The sequence below is a fragment of the Triticum urartu genome, chromosome 1, assembly GCF_003073215.2.
Source record: "Triticum urartu cultivar G1812 chromosome 1, Tu2.1, whole genome shotgun sequence".
In the NCBI taxonomy this organism is placed as follows: Eukaryota; Viridiplantae; Streptophyta; class Magnoliopsida; order Poales; family Poaceae; genus Triticum; species Triticum urartu.
The window spans coordinates 520,603,610-520,618,589 of NC_053022.1; the positions used below are offsets into that span (position 1 = coordinate 520,603,610).

Consider the following 14,980-nt stretch of genomic DNA (forward strand, 5'->3'; position numbering starts at 1 on the left):
CATTGTTGCCGGTGAAACACGTGGGTGCATGACAGGTAGGCGCATTGTGCTTCCCCCATCATTTATCGGAGGACCAAGAGATATGCGTCGAAGATATCTGGATGCAATGGCTTTGGTCCAACGGTTTGGGAAACCAGACATATTCCTTACAATGACTTGCAACCCACATTGGGAAGAGATAACTAGAGAACTAGCAGAAGGTCAATCACCACAAGACAGGCCGGACTTGGTAGCACGAGTCTTCAAGGCAAAATTGGAGGATTTAAAGGATCTTTTGTTTAAGAAGAAATTCTTTGGTGAAGTTGCTGCACATGTGCACGTAATTGAATTTCAGAAAAGAGGTCTACTACATGCACATTTTTTAATAATTCTGAAATCAAACTACAAGATAACTAATCCGGACCAATATGATGAGATAATATCAGCTGAAATTCCTGATAATGATAAATATCCTATGCTGCATGATTTAGTTATTAAGCACATGATGCAAGGCCCATGTGGAGTTCTCAACATAAATAATCCTTGCATGGAAAATGGAAGTTGTCGGTATCATTATCCTCGACATTTCGCAGAGACTACACAACAAGGAGAGGACTCTTATCCAATTTATAGGCGCAGGAATGACGGCCGTCGAGTGCGCATCAGGGGTGCAGTTTTGGATAATAGATGGGTTGTCCCATACAATCCCTATTTACTTATTCGATACAATTGCCATATAAATATTGAAGTTTGCTCTAGCGTCAAGGCTGTGAAATATTTATTCAAATACATCTACAAAGGTCATGATCGTGCCTCCATTGTCAACGAAGCCGCAGAAGATGATGCAGTTATTAATGAAATTCGTGAGTATAGAGATGCAAGGTTTATTTCACCTCCGGAAGCAATCTGGAGGATTTACTCTTTCAACCTTAGTGAGATGTATCCATCAGTTATACAGCTACAAGTCCATCTGCCAAATATGCACCTTGTTCACTATAAAGATTCAGAAAAATTAGAGGATGTGGTCTGCAAAGGATCGTCTTCGAGAACAATGCTAACTGAATACTTCAGAATGAACTCTATTGATAGTTATGCCAGGAATTTCTTATACAAGGAATTTCCAGAATTTTTTGTATGGAATAATAGTACCAAGAGCTGGAAACGTCGCAAACAGAGAATACAAGTAGGGAGACTTGTCGTTGCACACCCAGCTGAAGGAGAACGCTATTACTTGAGGATACTGCTAAATCATGTGAGAGGGGCTACATCTTTTGAGGATTTACGGACTGTCGATGGTTTTGTTTTTGCCACTTTTAGAGAGGCCGCAGAAAGAAGGGGTCTGATTGAGGCTGATTGTAGTATTTCTGATTGTCCGAGCGAGGCTGCGACATTTGCAATGCCTTCTGCCTTTAGAAGGCTTTTTGCTACAATATTGGTTTTCTGTGAGGTAAAAAATGTCCGTGAATTATGGGAAAAGCATTTTGAGGCCATGGCTGATGATTTTCAGCAGGGCAGCGCAACTGATAAAGAATCTATAGAGCAGATGGTACTTAGAGATATTAGTGATATCCTATATTCAATGGGGAAGGACATCAGTTGCTTTGATCTTCCAGAAATGCTAGATGGCACTGAGTTGGCTGGCTCTAATTGTAGAGAAGTAATAGAAGAGATGTCTATTAATATTGATCCAGAGCATCTGGACCTTTATGCAACACTAAATTGTGAGCAAAGACTTGCCTTTGATGAGATAATGCATCACGTCCTACAGAAGAAGAGTAAGGTATTCTTTATTGATGGTCCAGGAGGTACAGGAAAGACACATCTCTATAAAGCTTTACTCGCTAAAGTGCGTTCCATGGGGCTAATAGCAATTGCAACTGCAACATCTGGAATTGCAGCGTCCATCATGCCGGGCGGTAGGACAGCACATTCGAGATTTAAAATACCAGTAAATATTCATGATGACAGTTTGTGCAGCTTCAGTAAACAGAGTGGGACTGCAGAGTTGCTTCGGAGAGCGTCCTTGATAATTTGGGACGAAGTAGCCATGACAAAACGTCAAGTTGTGGAGGCACTTGATAGATCCTTGCAAGATATTACTGGTGTTCTATCTCCATTTGGAGGAAAGGTCATAGTGTTAGGAGGAGATTTCAGACAAGTTCTCCCTGTAGTGAGGCGAGGCACAAGAGCACAAATTACAGATGCTACACTAAAAAAATCGTATCTTTGGCGGTGTATAAAACAAATAAAACTATGGCGTAATATGAGAGCACAATCTGATCCATGGTTCTCAGATTTTCTGTTAAGAATTGGTGATGGTACAGAAGAATCAATCGGCCAAGATTATGTGCGCCTACCAGATGAAATTGTTGTACCATACATAGATCCAAAACACTCTGTCAGTAAGTTAATTAATGATATCTTTCCTTCACTTGGCCAGAATGGAATATCACCATCTTATATTAGTACTCGCGCCATTCTCTCCACCAAGAATGAATATGTTGATGAACTAAACGAGAAGCTTATTGATCGCTTTCCTGGGGAAGAACAAATCTACTATAGTTTTGATTCAGCAGTGGATGATCCACATAACTACTACCCACCTGAATTTCTAAACTCACTCACACCTAATGGCCTGCCTCCACATGTCCTTCGACTGAAGATTAATTGTCATGTGATTTTACTTCGCAATCTAGATCCTTTTAACGGATTGTGCAATGGAACAAGACTTATTATCAGAGCATTTCAAGAGAACGCTATTGATACAGAAATAATTGGCGGGCAACATGCTGGGAAAAGAGTATTCCTTCCACGAATTCCTCTATATCCTTCAGAAGATGATGTACTCCCCTTCAAGTTTAAAAGAAAGCAATTTCCAATTCGACTCAGCTTTGCAATGACAATCAACAAAGCTCAAGGTCAAACTATTTCAAATGTTGGCATCTATCTTCCAGAGCCGGTGTTCTCTCATGGTCAACTCTATGTTGCTTTATCAAGAGGGATGTCAAGACAAACAACAAGAATACTTGCAAAGCCAAATAAGGAAATTGATCCATCGGGAAAAAGCACCAAAAATATCGTCTACAAAGATGTCTTGATGTAATTTACATACAGGTATTGGTGTATTAGTCATTGTTACTTCTAATACTGCAAGTTTCTTTATGTTTACAAGCATAAAAATTACACATGTGCATCCATGCTTGATTCCATGACATTAGAAACATGCAATCTTGTGCGTGTGAATGTAACATAAGGTGCTACCTGCAAGCATAGAATTGTCTCTGTTCCTCTTGCATTTTTTTGTCCAAGTGCATCCTTGTGGTATAATATTTTTTTCCCTTACAAATGTAATTACTGGGCAGGTTTGCAAAGCACCAAGTCCATGCGGATGCCTATTCTAGAAGAATGTCAAGAGCTGATCATGTCTACAATGGTGCAGTAGCAAATGGTTTTTGAAGGAAATGTCTCTGAAAATTGGGGAATGGAAATGTCTCTGAAAATTGGGGAATGTCAGCTGTCTAGGGAAATCTGTTTTGCGAAGAAGTTTAGCCTAATCAAAACTGAAACTTTTATGTTGCAATTTGTAAATATGTTGTTACACATTAGAGTATATTTTTTATGCTGTTCTGTAAAATCTGATAAGAAGGACAAAGCTTGAGCTTTGAAGTAGATGATATATGTACAAGTACCAAACACAAAGAGCACATATTTTTCCTCTGTTTTTTCTTTTTGTTTGAAGACAAGTGTGTCAAACTATGAATTTCAGGAAACTCAAAAAAAAAATCCTTGGGTGTTCCTACATTGATGGTTTGCTATGTTAAAGGCCAACCTCAGGAAGCCGTCTATCCGGTCTTAAAAAGAATATACTCCATCCAATACGAATTAACTGACGCAACCTATATACAATGTAAGTAAGACATTGCATAGAAGTCATGTCAATTAATTCGGATTGGAGCGAGTAACTATTTATTCCCTTTGTCCTATATTAGTTGTTGTTGATACATCCGTTGTAGCGATAACTAAAATATGCGACAGAGGGAGTATTTTACTTATTTTGAGTTGCAAAGTTCACTTGGTGATGTTGGTCTACATTCATAAAGCTACACGTGCAAAGCACGTGCCATTTACTAGTATAGTACTAATGTACTAGTCTTTTGGCTTGCAGGAAGAACTGCAAGAGCTAACAGAGAGATTGTGCCAACAGTGAACAATGGCACAGTCAGAAGGCCCTCTCCAGTGAATACCAGCAATGGCCAGAGTTCAGGGGGGAACAGCACTGCACAAGGAAACCTCCCGGTGGGAACTGAACTGGCGGCTATGAATTCGAGTGGACCAACCCAGCAGGAAGACAAGTCATCTGTGCTTGCGTTGGCGATCAGCACCTGATCGCTAGGTACATGTTTTCCTACCTGGCATCGTTCTCTATTCTGATTGATGCGTTTTACATATCTCAGATATCGTGTCTTCCCGTTGGCAGGCAAGCAGGAGAGCTAAGGCTGAATTGGGCACCGGATCAGAAGAGATACTATCATGAAGAGAAAGCTGTTATCCCTTATTTTTCTTATTAGAGTAGTAGCAGCGACAAACGTAATGTGTTTTTGCTCCAATGTGACTCCCCTTCGATCTGAATATTGAACTTCAACTGTAATTTCTTCTGTGAACCATTTGCAGTGTGAATTTGTTATAAAGCCTGCTATGATCTCCACTGTAATTTCCTTGTTTTACGGAATAGTCTGCCTGCTATGATTTTTTGTGACGCTTTTTTTCCAACTATGCCCATACCCTTGAGCTACGCTCCTTGCAGTAAGAGCGTCTCCAACGTTGACCCATCAATTGCCCGCCGGATGTGATTTGCCATCGAATGCGGCATCCAATCCGGACCGGTTTAGGTGTTGATTTTTCCATAAACCAGAGGCAAACAAAGGGGGATTTGCGGGCGTTCGGACTGTTGCCATGCACACTTTCGACAAATTGGTCTCACCCAAAACCCTCTCCTTCTCTCGCGCCCTTTCCTTTGTGAAGCGGTTGCCGCGCATTCAAGATGCTCCATAGTGCTAGGGCCGCATTCATGCCGGCCTAGAGTGGACGCGACCCCTCATTGATGCCGACATTGAAGCGGCGCATCGGCTGAGAGCGTCGCGTCCTGGTGTCTGCGCCTGTTCAATGTTGAAGAAACGTTATTAGATGGGATGGGATGTATATCTACCACATTAGAACGGGTTGCCCGTCCGTCCGCCTGCTATCATTAAAGAGGCACGTTGGTCGAGAAACCAACTCATGCGTTCGCATTGACACACCCCGCTGCTTGGCCTGGCGGGCATCCGCAATTTAAATGAAGTCATGCTTGGCACAAACCGCACCACAACACGTCCGCTTCACATCCTCCTTTGTACCCCACATCCGCTATGACCGCGGGCTCTAGTGCGTTGTGGGTGAGCCTCTCGACGGAGCAGAAGCACGAGTTGGCTGCCCTTGCGACTGACTACCAGGCCGTCATGCCAGGTGGATAAGATCCAATCATACATGCATACATTTCAAAGTGAATTGGAACAAACCGGACATTTTTCATACAAACCAAGTGATTTCCATTTAAACTGGACCAAATCCATTAGATTTTTGACATATTTCAACTAAACAAAAGCCGACGAGACTTTTTTTAATCTAGTCTAAATGATCGCCAGTCATGGCGGCGTTCGTGTCCCACGTCGTGTCTTCCCCATGTCATGCAAGTTGATCGGCCGTGACCCCCTGGAAGTGAAGCTGCGGGAGAGTGCCCACGTCCCATGTACTACTCTTCTTCGTTGGAGTTGCCGTGCAGACGGGTGGCCTCGTGGTAGTTGCAGCAAGGCACAAACAACTGTGGTGGCGCGACCGACGCAAAGCTGATGAAGTCCGCAGTCGTCTGTGCCTCCTCTTCATCCGCCTCTTTGCCGAGCTCTGTAAACAGGGCGTCTCTCTCCACCACAGGTTTTGGAAGTCTAACTTGAAGACTTACCACGAGTGATTGGACGAGGTTTAAGTGAGCTTAGCTCAAGAGGAATACAGTGAAGACTGCGTGTCTTCGGAGTTCATCTCAGCCGCCTCAACCAGACATACAGTTGATACAACAACTAGAACTGGTCTACCAAATCGTTGTGTCTTCACCGAGTCTACCTAGTTTCAAATTCTTCACCCCTTAACTTTATGTTATTCCGCTGCTGAAGAATATGTGATCTACCTTCTGAAGAATTTGAACTGAAGACTTTCATTATGCTATCTTTTATTCTTCAGTTCATCTTCCTCATGCTTGAATGCGTGTTTGATTACATGTTCTTCACTTACATGTATTCCATGTGCATGCTATGTGTTTCTGTGATGACTTGGTTCCGCTCGCGTTTCTATTTCTTCACTCTGGTCTTCATCAAATTATTCAGACTCGGAGTAAACCTGCGCTTTCAAGGGTGGCTACATGTCTGCTTTGTATGGGTTGTAGAGAACTGACTTAAACAACTATGGTCAAGTTATCCATGAAGTTCTCAATTTCACAACATTTGGCTTCGTCGTACTGAAATGTTGATCCTGCTGCCTGCCCCCCAACACGCAGATTATGTAACTCACATCTAAGTGTTGTATTGAAACTTGCCCAATGTACCGTGTCCGTTTTAAACATGTTATATGCAAAAGCAAAGGTATATATACAGTGCTTGTGGTTATAGTTTCTATTACATGTCTCCTTAATGGTGCTATACCACGCTTTTTGATTTTGGTGTGCATAAGTATATATATTTTGTATTACTAGGTGTGCATTAAGTATATGTTCTGTACTGGGCTGCATTTTCTTCTCTAGCTTGCACTCGGTCTGTTTTCCGTATAAAGGAGCGGCTTAGATACGGTGAAGAGTAGATCAGAACAATCAAACCATGTCCTGATTCAGACCTTGTATGTGCATATGCAACTCATTATTGTTGATTGGAAATTGTTGTCTTATTTTGTTGTCCACAACGGCAGTGGCTTGAGGAAAGGCCTTTCCAAAACTGAACTGACAAATAGTACAAGCCTCTGTTCCCAAATGACAATTCTGAGGTATTCCTTGTGCACTTTCTAGGAATAGGAGCAATATCATTATATCAATAACATACTCATCTAAAGGGTTGTACTTCCTCCGTTCGGAATTACTTGTCTTGAAAATGGATGTATCTAGAACTAAAATACATCTAGATACATCCATTTGTACGACAAGTAATTCCAAACGAAGGGAGTATGTGCCTTGGTCTTCTAGGAAAATGTAACAATGGTCAATGATCCTGCTGCCCTAGGCGACAAGGCGGATGGTACCACAAGGTATGTGCTCTACTCGCCCCCCGTGTGTAGTGATTCATCCATCGGCACCGCTGTACTCCCTCCGTCCTTTAAAGAGTGTATTTCCAATTTTGTTGGAGAGTCAAACTATCTCAAAGTTTGACAGAGTTTGCGGAAAAAATATCAATATTTGTGAAACCAAATAGGTATATAATAAAAATATATCTTATCATGAATCTCATACTACTAATTTGATGGCATAAATGTTGATGTATTGTGGTATAAATATGGTCAAGCATAAAATTATTTGACCTTCCAACAAAGTTGGAAGTACATTATTCAAGGACGGAGGGAGTATGTGGTTTGACTCTTTTGCCTGTCTGAAGTAAACTGAAGGACGTGCCGTTGGCTGATGAGGTGATCCCCACCAAAGCCAAGAAGGCCAGGCGCAACTAAAACCGGCCGGGTGGACGATGCGGAGGCCAGTTTTTATAATTATATATACAGAGTTTAGATCGTTTTGTCGCCGCGGTCAGTCTCATACTGACGTGTAAAAATTTAAGAAAAATGGTACCAATTCGCGTGCACGGTCTGAACTCTGAAGTGTGGTACCTCAGTGCAAATAACTCCCACGGCGCAGATCCAGCTCCAGGGAGTTCTGTCCACAACGGCAACGGGACGCTCCCGGCAGAGAAGGGGTTCAGCAGGCAGCGGCACGAGCGGTCTGCCAGGACGACGGCGAGCCAGTCGCCGAAGGAACCATGCCAGCGTGCGGCGCGGGCGTCCTCGGGCAGGGGGCTCGACGCGTTGGATGGTGCCATCATCCAGGCTGACGCACTGGATCAGGATGGCGAGCCACGGCGCCGGCGGGTGTGGCTGGCGGTTCTAGGCGGAGCGCCACTCACGGCAGACAGTAGAGAACATCACCGAGCATGCCCTTCGGGAGGTCCGCCCACGAGCCGCGCCTCCGTCGACGTCGCTTGTTGCCCACCAAGCCCACGGACACGACCGTGTCGCCGTCATTGTTGGCGACGCCGCTGCTGCGCCTGCACTCATCACCGTCTCCGCCGCCGTCTCCCCGCATGACGTTGCCGAGAAGCTCCCGGACCTCAGACAGCCGGCCGAGACGGCGAGCCGTGCGCAGACCTCGGCGCCGGAGCTCTGGAGCAGCAGCAGGGCGAACAGACCCACGGCGATGGCCAAGGAAGCGAACGGACGGCGGCGCCTGTGGTGGAACGTACTGCCCCTTATTTCCCGAGGCGCCGCTGCCTGCGCCGTCGACAGAGACCACGCTGCATACGCTCGTCGAAGGAGCTGTGCCGGGAGAATGCCGCCGATTACGTCATCACTCACCAAGGAAGCCAGTCCGGGCGAGTCGCGCCGCGCCGTCGTTGAAGCAACGTGGGCGCCGGCGCTAAGGTGGCTACCGCCATCGTCGCCGAGCTCAGCGGCGGAGACCGGTGCTCGGGCGCGGCCGTTGCAGTGTGGTTGAGCAAGGCCGACGCGCTCCTCATCTATGCGCTGACGGCAACCTGGCATTCCCGGCCACGGTGGACGCTGCTGGGCGGCGCGCAGAAGCTGGTGGTGCGGATCCGTGACAACCGGTGGTGGCGGCCCGTGCTGGCTCACGGTGGAGTATGTGGTGCGCTTCTCTGTCGCCGCCGTCCCGCTCCCTTTCTGACCTCGGCACCGTCCACCCGGCCGGCGAAGACAACACGCTCCCCACCTCAGCGCTGCTCCTGCGCACCGCTCTGTACTCGGCTCGCACGCCTCGCGCTCCCTCTCTGACCTCCGCATCGTCCACCCGTCCGGCGAAGACAAGTAGACAACACGCTCTCCGCCTCCGTGCCGCTCCTCGCACGCTTCAACAGCCGACGTGATCCCGGCCGGCCGGCGAACCCACGGCCTTGTCGACAGGGGCGACTGATCCTCGGCGTCGTCATGTTCCGCCTCGGCCGCTGTAACCTGCAGAGTGCAGGGCATGGTCGACGACGCTGGCTACCCGCGTCATCCACGTACTCTTAATCCTCTTCGGGAGAAGAGGAGAAGGGCGGCAAGGCCATCGAGTTCCTGGACCTGCTCCGCCAGCACCAGCAGGTGAACTACTTCACACACCAGAGTTGCTTCTTCATTATAGAAGAGGAAAGAAAGCATTAAATTCAGGTACCAATCTTTTACAACAGAGGCTATTGCAGTACGATTTGGGATGAATCTAGCACGTACAATAGGGTGTAGCAAAATCGAGATCAACTCAGTTAGTATGGAAATGATAGAAGCTCTTTATCTAAAGAGTTAAAGAGAGCGGCGACAGAGAGCTCGAGCGTGCGCGCTCCCGCTAGGTGGACCAATAGCGCAAGACCGCATGGGTGGGCCTCTTGACCGGACCGTATACATTCATGGGGAGAATATCACGTACTCCCACCACTAGGGTGCTCCCAGTGCTCCAAACTCGGTAGCACATTTTTAAATGTTCAAAAAATTCTGAAAAGAAGCTAACACATTGACACAACATCAATGTATGTTGTCAAAAAAATTTAAAATGAATATTCAAAACATTGCTCGAGATACAAAAATGACAAAATCGACATCAATGTGATAATGGGCTAAATCTAAAGCCCAACATATGTTGTGTACTATTTACTGTCGAATTTGTCATTTATGTTTCTCAAGCTATGTTTCGAATTTTAATTTCAAATTTTGTGACAGCATACATTGATGTTGTGTCGATGTGCTGGAATTTTTTCAGAATTTTTTGAACATGTAAAAATGTGAGCACCGGGAGCACCCTAGGGGTTGGGAGTACCGGATATTCTCCCCGCATGTAGTCTTACTGTCGATACATACAGCCAGATCGCGTATGTTGCGCGGTAACGGACGGGGAGTGAAAATGTGCCGTCGGTACATTTAATGGATCGCGGTACGTGACGTACTCGGACAACAGTTCGGTCCAGAAAACGGCGTAGACATAGCGGTGGAAAAATAAATGCGTTGCGGGCCCAGCAGAAGCCAAGATCCCCATCTCCCACCCCGCTCCCTCATTACGACTGCTCTGCGGCACCATCAGCAGAGAGCAGAGTCCGCGGCGGCGGAAGAGAACAGCAATGGGCTGGAGTTCCTAACAGATCCTGTCGACAGGTATGGTTGCTACTTCATCTTCGTTGAATCATTTGAAAGGACCAACTAATGGATGGCCGGGTCTTCTCACAGGTTCCCTGGCCGGATCTTGAAACCAACGATTTAACTCCGGCCGGTGAGGCAGGTACTTGCCTCACACAGTCGGCTGCTGAATCAAGCATGGGAGAAAGAAGACCCTCAAGGCCCCGGTTGGACTAGAAGGTACCCTTTCTTGGTTTTGATCCTGCTTAACTCTGAACATATTCATGTAAGCCATATTTGGGAAAAAAAAAGAACTCCGAAAGTCTGAAGCACAAGGTGTATTTGCATACTGCTCGCGTGTCAGCTCTGAATTCTTCTGATTTGCATACTGCTCGCGTGTCAGCGCTGAATTCTTCAGCAAAAATCAAAAAATATATACATATAACATCAATTCATAGTTGCCCATGCTCATCTCTGAATGTATTACGGTTATAAATGTCTGAAAATTTTATATCTCCAGATGTAAATCTCTGCTTTACATTTTGGTTGCTTATCAAGCCTGATGTCTTTTACAGTCGGTTGTATTTCATTCTTAATAACTTCAGAAATCTGAAAGTAAACCCGCACCTCCATGTTGCTTGTGTATGAACAATGAAATCCTGATGAGAAAATGAGCAAAACGTAAGTTTGTCTTGGATCGTCATAAACACTGAAAATAGTGTGGTAAGCCATGTCTGAATAATTGAAATCTTCAACATTAAAGCAGTGCTACTATATTGGTTGCTTGTGACCATTGCATTCTTCAGTACAAATCAGGCACCCATTTTCAGTCAAATAATGATATCCGTTAAATAATGATGCAGGATTCGTATTGGGCGAGCCCCTATTGAGCGCACACCATGCGCTGGAAGAGAATGTGCCCTTGAAAAAACAGAGGATACGTGCCTCAAAAGAAAAGGAGAGAACCGAAATGCTCGATCTGCGGGGTGGGAGGTCATTAGAAGAACACCTGCAACAATCCTAAGATTGTGGTACATGTTGCCGAGCAAACAACTCATGATCCTGCTATCGATCAGTGATAAATCTATGCAAGCACGAAAGCATGTCAAGTAGCACCCAGTTTGTTACTGTATCCTGGTTGATCAATGCCACTTTCCTGATGTGTATTGTGTATATCAGCTTAGTAATCTGTACTTGTCTTAACCATGGCAACCCATGATGCGTGTATGCAAGCATCGCAAGTGCATCTGAATTTTACCTTCTGCTTTGTATCGGGCATGCTCACTTGCATTTGCCTGGCCTAAAAATTGTACTGTGTTTGCCTGATACCCTTGCTTAAATGGGTGTACTGTTGAAAGATAGGTTTCATGCTGCTGTCACATTTCCTTCCTATTAATCTTACATGTGCTAATCAATAAAAAAACAGCTGCTAACCCTTAGAAGGTACTGCTGAGAAACACACACTCATGAGTCCTCTGTTCATGACATGGGTCTACTGTGAGCCACCATCAAGTCTGCTACTACTTGAAGTGAGCCAATCTTTGCCACCTGCTCACAGTCTCCAGGCATATCTGCTTGCTGCCGCTAGCCTCCGGATCACTCCATCAGGCTGCCATGGGCGGGATATAGCACTGTACCCATGTAGTTTGATTTTTGAATGCTTTTGCAGCGCCTGCCCAGCATTGCCTCCTGCAGCTGCCCAGCTTCATTTGGTGCTGCGATTTGCTGCTGGCCTGGATCGATTTGCGCCAGCGGAGGTGTCCTCGGTTCAAGCGAAGCCAGGTGCTCTGCGTAGGCTTCCTGCCACCTGCAGAAATCGCATTCCTCCTCGTCCCGGCTGCCATCGACTGGGGAAGCGCTCGCCGGTGAACTGACCGCGGCAGGCGACGTATGTCACCACTACCCTGCCGCAATCCGGGCAGGGGACTACAGGCAGGGCGACCGGCGGCAAGGGAATACAGGCAGGGCGATCAGATCTGCACCTTGGTTGGCGTTCGCCATGAGCTGTAGCTTGGGTTCTTCAGTCAAATTTGGAGAATCGAGTGAGCAGGTATGTGCGGGGTAGCTAAAAACGACAGGCGCCGGTGGACCGAACAAGCGCCGCTTCCCACCATGTGTAACGGTGCCGCCGGTCGTAAACGGAAGGGGCGATGACCCGCCGTGAGAAACAAACGGCCGTCCGAGACCAAGTTCGGTATATTCGATGTAGACGTACAGATACCCTGCAAGCCCTACAATACCACGTACGGCCCACATCCCAAAAACGAGTCCATGGGTAGCGATACAGGGAGCGTGCGCGCCCGTCCGCGCCTACCAATTTCCGTTAAATTCAGTCCATACTAATTTGAGATGTCAACCACACATTTAAAGAACAGGGAGCAACTACAATAGAAGATGGACTTGCGGTGCAAAAATAGAAAAAATAGTCCTGAGCCATCAGATCATAGATGGATGGCACAGGTTCTTGGGGAGGGATCTCAGGTCATTTAAATGGACATTTTATGAAAACCCCCCTAGTGGCAGTTATATATAATAGAACTTTGCAGTAACCACCTCAAGTACCTCATCTCCCTCTCCAATTGTTACCGAGGAGGGGATCACATTTGGAGGAGAAGGATGTCTGATGCAAATTAACTAGAACCAAGGGGCCATTTTGCTAATTGTCTGTGCAGATCGCTCCGCCATAATCTCTACTGTCTATCTTCAATCGGAAGGTGCAGATTGATTTTTCTATTCTTTCACCTCAAGCACAGTTGAACTACTTTAGCTTGCCGAGGATGGCGGCGGTCTAGACCCGGGCTAGTTAATTTGCATCGGACATCCTTCTCCTCCAAATGTGATCCCCTCCTCGGTAACAGACCTCCAACCAACCCCTCTCGCCGATCTACTTTAGCTTGCCGAGGATGGCGGCGGTCTAGATCCGGTGCCCAGGTAGTGAATAAGCCCCGTTAGCTGCTGTTCTATCTCCTTTCAGACGGCTCCTACCATCTCTTCGTCGGCGGCCGGGCTGCCCCGGAAGACCTCACCTTGTGCTGGGCTGCGACGTCGGGGGAGCAAGGTCGCCCCGGTACTGTGCTTGGACGTCCATAGGACTACCTCGTCCCATCCTTTGTCCTGCCTAGGCCCACCATTCTCCACCTCGCTCCCCCACCCCCGCGCGCCTAGCTCCGCCATCTGCCATTCTGCCGACGCGGAGACGCCGGAGAAGATAACTTAGACTTGTCTGGGGAAATCGTTTTGTTTATAATCCATCATTCCATTTATGCTAATTTTGTGCGGAGTCTGTCATCTATAAGTATATTATCACCATGAATTGCCTGAGTATACATTTGGAATTGCATATAGCCCAATGCATCTGCACATTCTACGGAAATTCTCAGTCGTGTATTTAACAGATGGGAACACTGTCAAGGTGAAGGGTGTTACTCATGTTTCCATTACTAATATACTCTGAATAAATGTACCCTGAATTTTTTTTATTTATTGCTATGTGCAATCCACTTTGATACCCTCTTACATTAGTTATCTTACACTACTTTATCAAAGATCCATCTGCTAAGAGCCGACTTAACCTGAAACTAGTTCTGTCAGTACAAGAAGTTAATTTCAACCCAGAATACTGAACTTTTAGAGGTAAGAATGTTGTATTTGCGTATTAATGAGAGTGTAGTGATTTCAAATGCCCACTGACCATGATGTTCCTCATGCTCCATTAGAAATGGCTAAGTCTTAAAGCATATCCTCTAGCTACAGAAAAAAAATGTTTGTTGACGAATTTAATTCAAAGTATACTGCATAGATATTCAGAAATTTACTCGAAATCACAGGAAACCGTTTGACTTTGCTGCCGGACCTCATTATTAAGGGGGATAAAGCAACATGAAGGATTAAAGTTCATAAGTTGGAGAGCGCATCATAGTATAGATTAGGGGAAACTGAAATACTGTTTTCATCAGGAAACAGAACATGTAGAAATGAGCTGAATCTAGGACAGAAAACTAACAAGATAATGTGCTAACCCGCTGAAAACTTTTCACAGAAGAAAATCTAAAGATGACCATTCTTGAGCATAATGTACCATGAAGAATAGATGCAGCAACACAAAGAATGAAGCATCCGTTTTGTAATGCTTCAGAGTATTTTCTCTGAAACATGTTACCAACTTCTGGGACAAGGAACATTCAGTTCTAGCTACAACTTCTGTGACACTGCACTTTTTTCATTTTGAAGTAACCTCTTCCAAGTTATTGTAGCTACAATCTGAAGCGTCTACCAAATAAGTTGAGGAGGTTGAATCCTTGTATGGTATGGTATGCTTTACGCAGAAATGCAGCTTGTACGTTTAGTTATGCTATTAAATATTTTCCATATTTTTCTATTTCTTGCCCAGTGATGTAAACTATAAAAGTGTCCTCATATTTGTAGATGGATGATGATGTGACAACTGGAAGCATAAGGACTAGAGATGGAGAGAAGAAGTGTTTAGAAAAGATAATTTTAATTGTTCCCTTGGAATCGCAAGAATTTATCTGCAAGAAAATTTTAATTATTTTGTTAAGCATCCACCAACACATACATGTGCTTAACTGAATCGTGTTTGTTTGATGTGATTTCTCCCAGCACATGA

At 45.5% G+C, this 14,980-nt stretch overlaps 1 long non-coding RNA gene across 1 annotated transcript; it reads left to right on the forward strand.

Moving 5' to 3' along the window:
• The first annotated feature begins 10,257 nt into the window (after window positions 1-10,257).
• Window positions 10,258-11,565, forward strand: LOC125537287. Its single transcript, XR_007295762.1, has 3 exons — window positions 10,258-10,392; window positions 10,465-10,593; window positions 11,217-11,565. It is a non-coding gene; the product is annotated as an uncharacterized LOC125537287 (long non-coding RNA).
• Window positions 11,566-14,980: the final 3,415 nt, after the last annotated feature.